We start from the raw sequence: 14,025 nt of genomic DNA, 5'->3' as shown, positions 1-14,025 counted from the left end.
ATTCCTGAACTGATTTACTCCAATTGTATCTCCAAGCCTTTGATGGGAGCTTGCAGCAAGCATTCCACTGGAAGAATTAATAATTAGATGGAGCAGTGATGGGTGCTGTGGAAATAAAATGATACAGATGGACACAGAGATAGATCAGTCTGACTGAGAGAAGCGAATTTTAAGCAATGTTTTAGCACATTAATGGAAATCCAATGTGATATTCACCCAGGAAACTCATTCCAGGGGTTGAGTTCAGCTGCTCAGAAGACAGCCAGAGCCGTGTGAGCAGCATAGCCAACACCAAACAGCTTCCATTTCCCTGCTGGAATCTTCCCAGCTAATTCCTGATGCAAAGCAAAGCAGATTCAAAACTTCCACTCGGAGCAGGGCTTCACACCCGGGGTCCCTCTGCCATTTTTATGAGTTACCTCACCTAATGAACAGATTCTGGGAGAGGCAGAGAGCTCCCAGACAGGCAGGGGAGCCAAATTTGGAGGATTATTGATGAATTATTCAGCCCTCTCTGCCCATCACACTGACATGTGAGCAGGAGCCTAATGCCCTAAGGCACCATTTCATTGTGGGAGGATAGATCCTGGTTTATAATCAACATATTGCATAAATGCCCTTTATTTACATGTGCAAAGCAATTTTTTCTGGGTCTCAGGCCTTAATCTCAAGTGTCTCCTGTTTGGGAGCAAGAAATTAAGTTGTGTGTGAGGTTCATTTCCTATGGACCATGTCAAAAGCTCTTATGGAGCAAGGAAGCAGGAAAACTGCTTGGTTCATCACTTATTTATTTCTAATGAATGGGAGAGGAAAAATGCAGCAAGACAATCCAGGTGAAGTCGAAGGGAAAGGTTTTTAATGAGAGGAGTGAGGAAGGAGTTATCGAGCAGAGTCATTGAATCCCCTTGCAGGAGGTGTTGGATATCTGTGATTCTGCTCCAGTGAAAGGCAGAGGGATGCAACTGCACAGGTCTAAGACAGAAAGGAAGAAAATTAAATTGCAGGTCAGCTGAGACAGTTGTGATGAAGATGTTCCAGAAGCATCGCTGAGCGTGGGAGCCGTCAGCCTTGGCAATGTGCAGATTCCCCAACATGGATAAAACCTGCTTTAATTCCAGCCACAGGCACCTTGTCCTGCCCAGCCATCAGTGCTGAAGGTGACTTTCTGTTGAAAAGCAGAATGGGAGAGAAGAAGAGGGAGTTCAGCAGATCCTGGGAGGCTTCCCCCTCTCTCCTGTCCTTGGAGTTCAAGTTGCAGGTCCAGCAATCGCTTCAGGGGCTGCTTCTCCCCTCAGCCAAATTAAATCTGCCCCAAAGCCTCCAGGAAGTACAATAGCAATGCCTTAAAAAAATCCAAACCGAATCTAAACCAAAGTGCTGAATTTGTGTCACTTTTAGACCTGCAAGTGAGGAATTTAAAGCTGTTTGAAGTGCCCTGTTCCATCTCAGAAGGAAGGGAGTCAACCTTCCCCTCTTCCTGCCCTCCCAGATCCTGGACAAAGCTTCCCACATGCCACTAATCCAGCTTATGTTGCCCAGGGCACTCTTTTCCTGTCTCTGGAGGGACCCAGGGCTGTATTTTGATGCAGCCCCCTAAGTGCCCTGCAACACTTGGACTGGAAGGCTCTGTGTAAACTGTTAACCACTGTCATTAATCGCTCTGTTGTGCCGCTGCTGACTTTTATGGGGCAGGCACTGCAGCCTGGAAAAACATCCCTGTACAGGGAAAATATCCCTGTGCAGGGAAAATATCCCTGCTGGGGCTGAGCTGGAAGGCCGAGCAGGAGAGGGGGAATCAGGATCTGCAGCTGAGAGGGATGAAGGGAGGGAGGATGCTTTGGCAGAGGTAAGGGGAGAGGCCAGGCTGGATGCATCCGTGGGGCTGGGGCTGCACCAGGCAGTGCTTCCAGGAGCTGGAGTTTGCTGCAATAGCTCCATCCCTGAGTGCAAACACAGCAGGGTTGGCCCTGAATACCGATGGGCTTCGTGGCTGTGTGGGCAGGCTGAGAAAAACCAGCCCCACCTTCACCTGCAAAAGTCGCCTCAGTCCCCAGCAGACACCACGGGCACTTGTGGTGACTTCCAGCTAAATTTTGGGCAAGAAGGTAAAACCAGGGGTGGGATACTTGGGTTTGAGGGATGAAGAAATGGTGCCACAGGGCAGGAGAGGGCAGGGTGCCCCATTCTAGGGGAGATACGGGACAGTGGGGCTGGGGGTGAAAAAATGAAGTGCAAGGGCCCTTTGGGGTGCAGAAGGCAGAGGGTCCCTGCCAGGCAGGCTGAAACAGAGAGTTTCAGGGAGTCACTACACGCTACCAAAGAGCTCTTCAGGATGCAGGTGAGCTGAACAAATGGAAATTGCATGTGTCCAAGGCCGAGGAGAGTGTGACAGCTACAACTGCTTTTGGAGACAGCCCTTCCTGGCAGGCAGCTCCTCTGAGCTGCACAGCACGGAACAGTGGCTTGGCTGCATCCCTGTGCTCCCACCTCCTGTTGAAAAGGGGGTATGATCCCCCCAAAAAACCACAGCCACTTTTGTTTGTCTTGCCAACAGAGCTGGTAACAGATTAAAGGATTTATTCGAGGAGAAACGCTCTCACCCCTGGCAGTTTTAATAAACCAATAATCAAATAAAGAAGCAACTACAATAAATTAACATCTTTTACCAGAATCCAGGCAAGACTATCCTTTTAAAGCCATTGTCAGAGTTGTAACCGGTGAGATGAGGGAGGGAGGGGAGAAGAAGGAGCAGCAGAGGGGAAAAGCAGGGAAAAAAGGGAAAAAAAAGCGTTTAACCCTGGTTGTTAGACATGCGAATCCCACGTCTAATTTCCAGCGGCCTTACAGCGTGTGTGAGTGCTGATAAGGCCTGTGTGAAATTGCCAGCTCGGGCTGAGGCGTGGATGTGCCATAAACCATTTCTTTATTGAGCAGATAAAGGAGCGAGGCCGGCTGAGCATGACTGAGCCATTAAACTCTCCAGCCGAGCAGGAGGGGTGAAGAAAGACACCCACTGCCATTAGGAACACCATTAGTTAATGAGGAAGTGTGTGTGTGTGTGATCAGAGCGGGTTCTCACACACACACCTGGGCCCAGGTTCTGTGTGGGGGGAGCAGGATGCGGGGGGAAGGGCAGGAGGGGTGGTGGGGACACTGTGTGACCCCTTGGAGAGGTGTGCAAGGGACTGAGCGTGAGGAGCAGCTAAATAGGGAGAAATCCAGGTGCAAAGCACATTCCAGGGGAGTTTGTGAGGAGCTGGGGACTGGGCCAGGCAGTGCTGCTGCTGCTGCCTGCTGGAGCATCCCCATGAGCTGGGCTGTGCTTTGGGTACTAAGATTTTTTCAGCTTTGCTGGGTGGTTTCCCAGTGTCTGGTGTGCTTCCTGAGCATGTTAGCCCCACAGTTTTGATCACAGAATTGTGGCATAGGATGGGATTGGATTGGAAGGGACCTTGAAGCCCATCTCCTTCCACCCCCTGGGACAGCTTCCACTAGACCAGGTTGCTCCAAGCCCCATCCAACCTGGCCTTGGGCACTTCCAGGGATGGGGCAATGCCTGGCCACACTCACAATAAAGAAATTTTCCCCAGTATCTCATCTAAACCTGCTCTCCCTCATTTTGATGCTGCTTTACATGCAACTCTACCCCTGGTGCACTCACTGGTGATCAGTAGGATGAGGAGAAAGGGGAGAGATGTGCAGCCCTCAGGCTCTTCCAGCTATGGATTCCTCTCCTTTCCCAGCCACGGAAGGTCCCATCCCAGCTCCTGGCAGTGTCTAACGTGGCACCGTGTGGCAGACAGCTCCTGGCCCTGTGCTCACTGCTAATGGGAACAGCGCGCCGGGGAGCAGGGAATGAGCGGCCGCGGGGCTTGGGAACACTTGGGCTAGAGCAGACCAGTTAAATCAGAGCAGATGGCCACATTAGCCCTGCAAAAGAGCAGCCTCTCGCTCTCCCCGCTCATCACAGGCCTCCCATCCAGTCTCAGCCTTCCAATTTTCTCGGCGAGCCTCTGACAGCTGCTCCAGGGGAAATTGCGCTGCCGGGGCACGAGGAGCGGAGCCCTCACCTCCTTTTCATTACCCACGAGCACCAACTCCCTTTGTCTTCCAAAGCAATTTCATAGCCGGTGCACAAACACGGAGCCATCAAAGGAGCCTTTCACTGGGCTGGCACGGGAGACAATGGGAAGCAGATACACCTCCATCAACAAAGGGCCGCATTTCCATTTTGATAACAAATGTGCTGGCTCCCTGTCGAACACCAGAGTCTTGTTTTCCCTCTGTTTTCCCTCTCCTTCCCCCAGCCAGCCCTGCATGCTGTGTACAATAGCACTTCCCTTCCCTCCCCTCGCCACTTGTCGTGCTGACAGATCTGATAGTCCTGCATGCCACGCTCTGCCTTTCCTTCCAAACAGCAGAGAGACAGAAGAGCAGGACTTGTTTTCCTCCCTTTCAGCGTTATCTCCCTCTTTCATGTCCTCATTACGATGCCACCGTGCTGATGGGACAGCAGAGATTTAGGAGCTGCCAGAAGGGTGTTTTCCTGTGTGTGCCCTTCTCCCTGAGTGTGTGCACTGGAGCATCCCCAGGCTCGCTCCAGAGCTGAGTGTGAGTTGTTATCTCAGCTGGATCTGAGGAGGGGAGGAAGGAGAGGGCTGCACTGGCACGGGGCTTCCAACTGGCTGACACCTGCCAGGTACAGGTATGCTGTTCCTTTAGGATCCCTAAACATGGCCCTAACGAAGACAAGCTAGCGTAATTAGGGGACTCCACCCATTTCTAAATTATTCACCCATTTTACCGCCTCCCTAAAGTGATTATCTCAGGCAGATCTCAGCCATGTTGAGATGTTCAGCAGAAGATGAACAATGCTGGTCCCTCTTGCTTTGGCAAGACTGAGAGAACCAGGCATTGAGTTTCCACCCATCTCCCCACCTTGCCCAGTTGCTGCCGTGTGGTTGAGGTGTTTCCACCAAGACCAGCACCTTGTGCCTGTCTGTGCTGGTGACAAGGTGTTGGATGCTGTGTTAGAGGGGAATTATCAGGGACAGCCCCCCCAGTTCACTGCTGGCTCCCAGGCCCTGCAACATTCATGTCCCCACGGCCAGGGGAAATGTGAGCACATCCCCCTGGGAGCAGCTCCCAGCTGGGGTCTCCTGGCAGAGGAATCCATCAGCGTGAAACTCAAAGCCAGTGGGGACAGGAGGAGGAGCACTGGGAGAAATTTTTCCCTGAGCACTCAGGCTCTAAAACAGCCCTGCTGTGGAGCAGCCCAGTGGGTCTCAGCCACTGGAATCCTGGAGAGGATTCCCAGGAGAGGCAGGAGAGGAACAAAGAGCTCCAGCTGCTTGTCCTCAGGGGCCCTCGGTGACAAAGCACTGGCCGAGCACAGCTCACTGCTGGGAGAGGATCTTGAAACGCGGCTGCAAAGACGTGACTCAGGTTCCTCCCTTTGCTGCTATCCAGTGGCAATCCAGGGAAGGGCTCCGGTTCCAGGAGCTGTCCAGAGCCCCGTGCCTCCCTCTCCTTTATCTCAGTCTCCCGTAACAAAACCGAGCAGTAGCAACTCCCTCTTGTGATGGGTGAACACCACAGGCACTCGCTGCTGGTCCTCACACATGGGTGGGCTTTACTCCCCAGAGGTTTTTAGGGTCATTATTTCATCCACCAACAACTGACAAAATGTTCAGCCACAGCAGAGGAGCAGTTTCCTTATCAGGCTGATCCTGGGAGGACGAGCAGGTGCCTGGGCTGCAGGACCTCCTGGTGCCGTGGCACAGAGCAGGGGCTGGGAGAGGAGCAGGGGTGAGAGCTGAGGCTGATCTGGAACAAAAAAAGAGAGAAAGGATGAAAGACAACCTAAGGAAACACCGAGTGGGTGTGAAGAGGATGAGGAAATACAGAGGAGACCTTTCTAAAGGAATGGAAAACAGAAAAGAAGCCTTGCATTCAGTGGATTGTTCACCCAGATCAAAATGCCAACTAAATTAGGATATTATAGGTCACTGAACAGGGATTGCACAATGGCCGAGTCTCTAACAAAGGTTAAAACACGGAACAAAGACAAATAATGACACAACCCAGAGCCAGTGACCATAAACTCCAAACAAAAAGGAGGGCAGCACGCAGAGGATGTGAAAGCAGAAGAAATCGTTGTTTGCAATCAGTGCTCAGTGGGTCAGACTGAAAATAAAATGGCTTTGCAGAGCCAGCATCCGAGATGGGGACACAGAGACAGCTTTGACAAGGTCTTTCAATAAAATTAATACACTTCAAACGCTTGGTAGGAATAAAAACCCCACATCAGCTCGCAGACAGACAGGAACATGTTTAAAATGTGCAATGTATGAATGTCAGAATGAAGGAAAGAAACCCTGGTTTCTCTGAGCTGCTCGGTACAGCTGTCTGGGAATTTTTCTGTGAAGTCTTTGGTTGGAAAATCACTATTTAGCTAAATTGAAGCTATTTGCAATGAAAAGGGCAGTTTTGCTAAACTTCTGGAATTGAAAACATTCACAGAAAAGCACTGAAATGGTTGGATCATGGCAGTTCTTGCCTGGTATTCCAAGGAAATGGAGTTATCGGATCACACCACATATGGCATCCGTGAGAAAAGGCTTTTCTCTCCCCTCCTACAACTCCTGAACCCTCTGAGACATTTTGTTCAGCTGTGACAAAGGGACAGGGGGTCTCAGTATCATTAAACTCTACAGCAGAGGGACTTCAGCCATTGGGGAAGCTGCTGGGTTGTGACAGGAAACACCAGCACCCATTTTCAGGGCTGGTTCCTCTTTTCTGTCCCCCACTGCCCTGCTTTGGTCCCTGGGCTCTCACACCCTCCAGCTGGGCCCAGAATCTCAGAAATCCCCGCTTCCCCCTGATCTCATACAGAAACCATCCCTGCTCTCCCAGACAGGCAGCCCTCTAGGTGACTTTTGGGGTTGCTATGGCAGCAAAATTGATAACTCCCATCTAGAAAGGCAATTCGATGTCGCGGAGGATGATCAGCAGCATCCATCACGCCCATACCCCATAGGTGCTGGGGTAAATGACCACCACAGCTGCTCAGCTGTGTTTTTCACAAGTCCTCGTGGCTCTGTGCTGTCACTTGGGCCATCCCAGCACGTGGAAAGTGAGGGAAAGACACAACATTCTTCCTTTGCCACAGCTGTTTTAGTTCCCCTCAGATGAGTCTCGGGAGAGGGTGGCTGCTGCTCTTTGGGGGGATGCTTTGGGTGCTGCGTGCTCTGACAGATGCTCCCTCAGCTCTGTATCTTGTTCTGCTGTGAGGCTGAGATAGCAAAGTCTTTGCCAGATTTCTTTAGGATCCTCTTTTTAATACCCCAGATCTGCCTGGCAGCCGGGGAGGTTGTACAAATCAGAGGAATGTGGGGATGCAGAGGATGGAAAAGGCAGGGCTTGTGGTCTGTGACATCAAACCAGTCTGTTATCTCTGCCTCCAGACTGAGGGCAGAGCTGGGAGTAATCCATCCTGCAGCTGTCTCCAGCAGCTGGCTTCAGATCTGAGCCTGACAGCTCTCCCTGCTGCTGCAGGGACAGAGACTTTGTCCCCTCAGGCTGTTCCTTTTCCCTGGCCCTTCCCACAGCCCCGGATCTGGGAGGCAAAGGTGTGAGCACATGGCAAAGCCGAGAGCACAGACTGGGTGTAAAACCTCCTGGCTCCAAGGGATTCAGGTGGGGACAGCATGGGGAAGACCCTGTTACTGTTCCAGACATTTCCGGGGTCACCACATCCCACCTTCTTTTGTCACAATCATGTCCCTGTGAAGTAATGTTCAAATGTTCATTTTTGACAGTAGCATTCAAAGCAAACACTGCTCCTTTCCCTTCCAAAATCCCAGGCAAAAGGACAATGATGAGATCCAGCTGCTTGTACTGCATCACTTAATAAATGCTGACATTTTTACAGGGAACACCAAGTATTTTGTTGGTGTTAATATGACCCACACAGGGTTAACAGGACCCCCAAAATTGTTCCCTCACTGTGCAAAAAAGGGCAGATTTGCTCTTGCCTCTTATTTCATTATTGATTTTACCTGTCTTTTCCTTTGACTCTGAGATGCTGCAGCAGAGAGGGGATCAGCATTCCACAGCCCTCAGACCTGGGGAGCCCCAGTGCCCATCCCTGGCATCAGGGCAATCAAAGCAGCCACTGCTGCTGAGCTCTGCTCTCCCTCCATTTCCCTTTTGACCTGCCTTTTCTCTATTTTGTTTTTAGGCTGTTTCTCAGAGCTCTCTGAGCTGCACATTTCCTCGGCTTTTATTGTAGTGGCTGAGGTAGCAATAGCAAGTGCAATTTTCGAGCTGTGTTTCATGGGTGGTTTAGAATAAAGCCCTGCATTAGCCTGAGCAGGCTCCAGAATGCTCTCAAAGCCACTGCTTGTCACACACACCGTGCCCTGCCTTCTGTCCCCTGCTCACAGGAGTGACACCGTTAGCAGGACTGGCCCAGGGCTGCCGTTTCCCACCCCCATCCTCTTCCTCAGTGGCCCTCCAAAGTGAGAAAACAATTGTTTTGTTGCTCCAGTGATGGAGATGAAGGCTCCTGCTCTCCTGTGCTCCATCCCACGGGGGTGCCACACACCCAGGTCCCATGTGCCAGGTGCTACAGGGTCCCTCCAGTGAGGGCAAGAGCTCCAAATCATCATTTATCCCTCTGAGGATTTTCCAGCCTGCACCTCAGCCCTCCTTTCTGATGGAAGGATAAATAACCATGACAAGCTCCAGGATGCTAAGGGCAGGCTCTCCTTCCCTCCTAGGACTCATCCATGCAGCTGCTGTCACCTTGCCTGCATTAATCCCATGGCAGCCCAGCACACTGCTGCTCCAGCACTGCTCAATCTCTCCCTGGCTCACAGCTGTTTCTTCCCTGGTTGGAGCAGCTGGGATTTGCAGCTCCATAAAAGTCTCTGAGCACCCCCGGGGCCCCGGGCACCCTCATGAATACCAGTGCTTGGTATGGAAGTGATCTGCCTGGGCAGGGCAGCAGGCACAGCCCCTGGGCTGCCACTGGTGTCTCTTGGCTGGGGGCACCTCATCCCTCGGGTGTCCCTGTCACCCTCACCATGGATTTGGATGGAAAAGCTTCACCCAGCACACAAGGATGAAGGGTGTCTGTCACAAGAGTCCAGGCGCATGGCAGGCTGCAGAGGAGGGGATAACACAGCCCCCAGTCCCTACGTTTGCTGCCTGCCCACAGCCAGGCACAGCCCTGAGATGTTTCTCTGCCAGCCCTGCCGCTCTCCCGCTGTTCCCAACACGTCCAGCACAGCTCGTGCTGTTCCCAGTGACTCACTACCAAGATATCTGGTAAATACACAAAAATCCTCTGTCTGCCCGTGTTACCCTGAGCCTGGGGAAAAAGCTCTGGGAGGGAACACTCCTTCCGACATGTCCTCTCCTGGCCACCGCACCCAGCTGCCTTCAGCAGCTCAGGTTCTCGAGTGGGTGAGCAGGGAAGGGTTTGTCCATGACCTTATCAAAGCTGGAGTCAGGGAAGCAGTGAGGTCTGCACCTCATTGAATGGAGTTAGGAGGTGTGATGGTGCTGCTGGACAGCCGTGGTCTGCAGAAGGAAAAGTCTCTGGAGCAGAGGGAGAAGGGCTTTGTGTTGAGGAGCAGCAACAAAACTCAGATAAATGGCAAGGCCAGTTCTGTCCATGGCCTCGAAAGATCTCTGTGAAATTGAGACAGCTGGGAGACCTTGGTCCCAAAGCCATGGAGCCGTCCCAGAGGGCCAGTCCCAGTATCAGAATGGTTTATCCAGGAACTCTGCCCGCCTCGGGATCAGGCAGCTGAGCTGAGATTAACTGGCCCCAGGGCTCCCTGTGCCCATTGCAACACCCCTGGCACCACAGCTGCCTGCCTTGGCACCCGGAGCAGCAGGACAGGCTGTTGTTGGTGCCACCAGGTCACGCATTTTGGCACCGAGATCGCTGGGTGTGCAAAAGGGGACCCACCAGCTGGAGAGGGGGTTTGGGCCAGATGGTGGCCAGGATTAGGGGTTTTTCAGGATGCATCAGAAACCTCGATGATCTAATATTGCTCCAGATGTGAAATGCCTTAATCCACAGGGAGGAGGTCTTTTTTTGGGGGGGAGGGACAGTTCCTGCCAAATCCCTTCCTGGAAAGGAATTCTCTTGCCTGGCAGGGGGTGGTGGTCTGGGAGTGCATTGAAAAATGACAGAACGTAGCTGGCTCACCACTCTTCCCTGGCAAGCCACACACAGAACCTCCCTGCACAGCAGCTCCCATTCCTTTCCACGCAGCCGTTCGGGCTAAGAGATTTTTTTTTAAATGCCTTTATTACAGGGATTATTACCGTAAGTAGGTTAAACCATCATCGACAATGCCAGCCATCCTGAGGTGAAAAAAATAGTGACTTGGAGGCTGGTGATTTCAAGCAGCTGCCCACCTCCCCTCCCAACCCCACTCTGACTAATTCAGACCTCAGGCAGATGCCTTTTGGCTATGATCTCCAACGCACAAAGAAAGCCTTATAAACAACCACCATTGTCCCGAGATTGCCATCTCTGCCTCTCCGTTGTCGCCCTCTCCCCGAGGCAGAGTCGGAGGCTCCCATTTGTGCTGAGGAGAAGCAGGGCAGGGCTGCATCTCCCCTCTCTGCTCTGAGCTTTCCTCCCTGTACTCGCGGCTTTGCTGCAGCACAGGCACAGAGCTGTGCCCACCTCCTGCTCCCAAAGTGAAAGGCAGGGCTCAGGTTTGGGTATCTTCACTTCCCTCCTGCGTGAATTGGCCCCTTTGATTTTTCCATATTGATGTCACACCTGGATTGGGTTCATCTCCGTGTTCCTGAACACTCCCAAGTGAAGGAGGGTTTTACCATTTAGGAGAACACGTGCCTGAGCAGGGTTTGTAAATAAGGACTGAGAGCCTCAGCTGCACTTTGGCTTCCCAGCTGGACTCCCAGAGGGTTTCCATGTGCCCCCCTGTGCCTGATGTGTCCCTGCAGCCCTCGGGACCTTCATGTCCCCTTTTAGGACAAAGTGTAGTGGAACACCAACCCCAAAAGATGGATGTTGAGGGAAACTGAATGTAAAATTCTGTACCTGGGCAGGGTGACAGCCAAACCCCTCCCTCCCAGATTATTTGTGAGTGATTAGGCTGGGGCAACGTCCCTGTTATGGAGGGTTTTCTCTCTTAGATAACACACCCAGCCAGCCCCTATTCCAAATTAATTTTATTCCTTCTGGCCTGAGGGGCTTAACACAGATGGAGAGCCTGAATCCCTGCTCCCCCAACCCCAGACACCAAGGAGCTGGGAGGAGGATGGAGCTGGATTCTCCCTGTGTGAGGGCAGAGCTGCTCCTCCCAGCCTGATGGGGAAACACCAGTGCCAGGGGGTATTTTCCAAGAATAGATAAGGGAAGCAGAGCGTTTCCTGGAGCTGGTTTATGGTAGTTTTCACACTTACCAGCTGTTTGCACATGAAATTGTTTCACACGATTAGGCAGGTAACAGCACCTCTAAGCCCTGTGTCAAATATTATTACGCAATAAAATAAAACCCTGAGGGAAATCGTCTTGACACACACCCTGATTTACACCCTGCACCGTGAAGATAATTACATTTCAGTGTGATATATAAAAGGCAGCAGAGGAAGCTGGTGGGGAAGGTGCAGCTCTCCGCAGTACCTGCTCAGTCAGAAGTGTCTTGTTAGTAATTGTTTTACAGGAATCAAAAGCACCGCTGGAACAAGGAGGGACTAACAGGCTGATCCCCAGGGTGGCTGTGAGGAGGGCTGGAATTAGGGCTGATGGGGGAAGACAGCTCTTGCTGAACAGGTAACAGGGAGGGGGAGCAGCCTGACCTTTTCCTGCCTCTTCATTTCCTAAACAAGTGTACGCCTCCTATTATTACAATTTTCTCGTCCCCACTCCCAACAAGAACAAAAACATGGCTGAGGGTGAAGCTGTAAATGCATTTGGAGGTATATGAAGCTGGTAGAGGGAGGGGCCTGGAAGGGTGAATTTGCTTGGGAGGGAGCTTAATACCTCTGAAAAGGGAATGGATCCCTATTTTCTATTCCCTATTCCCAGGAGAAGGGCGCTGGGCTGTGTGGAAGCTTTGTTCTCTGACCTGGGCACGGGAAGAAGTATTGGATTCAGTGGTCACTAGACCTTATCTGCCACCCATCCTCACCTTGCCTGAGTGCAGAAAGATTTTCCTTCTTTCCCAGTTAAGGGGAAGGCACTTCATGGGGAAATCCCAGGAAGGAGTGAGATTTAACCTGCCACATTGCCCAAGTGCTCATGCTGTGAGTTCAAGAATTTTAATGTCTTTTTTCCTTCTCTTTCTTGGAGGTTGGTGAGACCAATCCTTTCAGGAAGTGAAAAAGGGACCTGAAAGTCTCAGTCCTCACCTCCTTTCCCGGTAAGAGAAGTTGTGGCCTGCAAATGCAGCTGTGGAGGTCCGTGGAATTTGCAGGTGAAGCCTGGGATGGGGACAGTGGATAAAATGAGCAGAGGAGGCCGAAAACTGGGATTTACTGAATTGAGTTGAATTGAGCACTGACCCACCCTCACATCTGTGCCTTTCTGCTTGTCTGAGCAAAGGTGAAATCAGCACTTAGTGATTAGAAAAAGAAGAGAAGAGAAAGAAATTAATTACTCCTAACAAACTTTTAAGATCATGGGTTAGGCACTGCCTTCTGAAAAGTCTCCAAATCCCCTCGAAAAGCCAGGTCCGTGCAGTGCACTTTACATGCGAGTAGAGTCTAATTCCCTGTCTGATAAAAGCAGAAGGAAAGATAAAAAAGCCGGCAGGCAAATAGGATTAATTGTGTGTCAGAGGTGCCTAATTAGAAAGAATGATGGACTGGAAGGCAACACACAGGAGGCACGAGCCAGCCCAAGCTGCTCTCAGTGGCCTCTTCTGTTTCCAGGAGCAGCAGCCCTGGGCAGTGTAACTGCTCCAGCATCAGCAAGTCCCTTTTTCCCATCTGTCCCCTCCATCAGGGATCTGGGAAGCCTTTCCCTGGTACCCCTCATATGCCAGCGTGACGCCGGGACGATTTCATCCATCCGCATGTTTATTTACTCCATCTACCTTTCCCCTGAAAAATCAACGTGTTAAAGAACCCTTGTTCCTTCTCCCCTCTCCATTTCAGGGCCTGTCTTTCTGAGCCTTTTCTCCTGTGAGGATTTTGAGCAGCTGGACTGTTTGAGGCAAGTGTTTCTCCTCACTTTCAACCTCGGGGAACCTCGGAGTCCCTGGACACAGAGCTGGCTTCATTAGGATTTCTCTCTGCCCAGAGATGGAGCCTGGGTTGCCATCCTAAATGGAAATAAATAGCCAGCAGTGTTGCACTGGAATTTTCCATAAAGAAGAGCAGCTGGAGGGGATCTGGTTATTACACGTGATGGGAGGGTGCCAGTCTCCTCTCCTGCTTGGAGGCTCAGAGAGCATGAGTGGGACTAATTTCATTTCACCTAAAGCATTCAGCGAATCCTTTTCACCATGTAAAATCCATTGCAGTTTTCTCATTAATCCTCCAAAGTACAGACACTTACTCCAGGCCTAATCCCACTCTGCTATTGTGTTTCTCTACTGCAGCCTTCCCTCATCAGCTTAACAAATTCCCTGATTTCAATGGAAGATCCAAAGCTGAACATGCCGGGCATAAAACTGAAACCGTCTCCCAAGGGCTGCTGCACCTTCCTCATTCCCCAGCCTGAGCGGGGATGAATCCTGAAAGAAGGCAGCAGAGGTGAAGGTCGTGAGCTGTGACATTCAAAAATTGCTACTCCGAGCCCGTGTCAGGTGAGACAAAAAAGTGTAACGCGTCCCAGGCAAATTGGAATTGATCACAGCTGGGTTTGGGGGCCAGCTTGTCCCCTTCCCTTTGTGTCTCTTCTGGGAATGATCCCAATTCATGAGGGGAAATAGATGGAAAGCCCGTGCTGGTGATAAGGCGCTGGATCTAATTAACAACTTTGTCAAAGGGCTTTGTTTCAGAGGCTCGGCTCCCCTGCCAGCACCG

At 51.4% G+C, this 14,025-nt stretch overlaps 2 long non-coding RNA genes across 2 annotated transcripts in view; one reads left to right on the top strand and one right to left on the bottom strand.

The window, feature by feature from the left end:
• Positions 1–771: 771 nt before the first annotated feature.
• LOC108447686 overlaps positions 772–14,025 on the bottom strand; it is a 23,848-nt gene continuing 10,594 nt past the window's right edge. The window contains exon 3 of the long non-coding RNA XR_001863346.1: positions 772–5,826. This is a non-coding gene — a long non-coding RNA (uncharacterized LOC108447686). The remainder of the gene's footprint in view (positions 5,827–14,025) is intronic.
• On the top strand, positions 11,661–13,210 carry LOC108447687. Its single transcript, XR_001863347.1, has 3 exons — positions 11,661–11,827; positions 12,347–12,470; positions 13,153–13,210. It is a non-coding gene; the product is annotated as an uncharacterized LOC108447687 (long non-coding RNA).

The sequence above is a fragment of the Corvus brachyrhynchos genome, unplaced genomic scaffold, assembly GCF_000691975.1.
Source record: "Corvus brachyrhynchos isolate BGI_N302 unplaced genomic scaffold, ASM69197v1 scaffold46, whole genome shotgun sequence".
NCBI classification, from domain to species: Eukaryota; Metazoa; Chordata; class Aves; order Passeriformes; family Corvidae; genus Corvus; species Corvus brachyrhynchos.
Note: the sequence above shows the minus strand (reverse complement) of the source record. Positions and strands in the feature narration are given on the sequence as shown.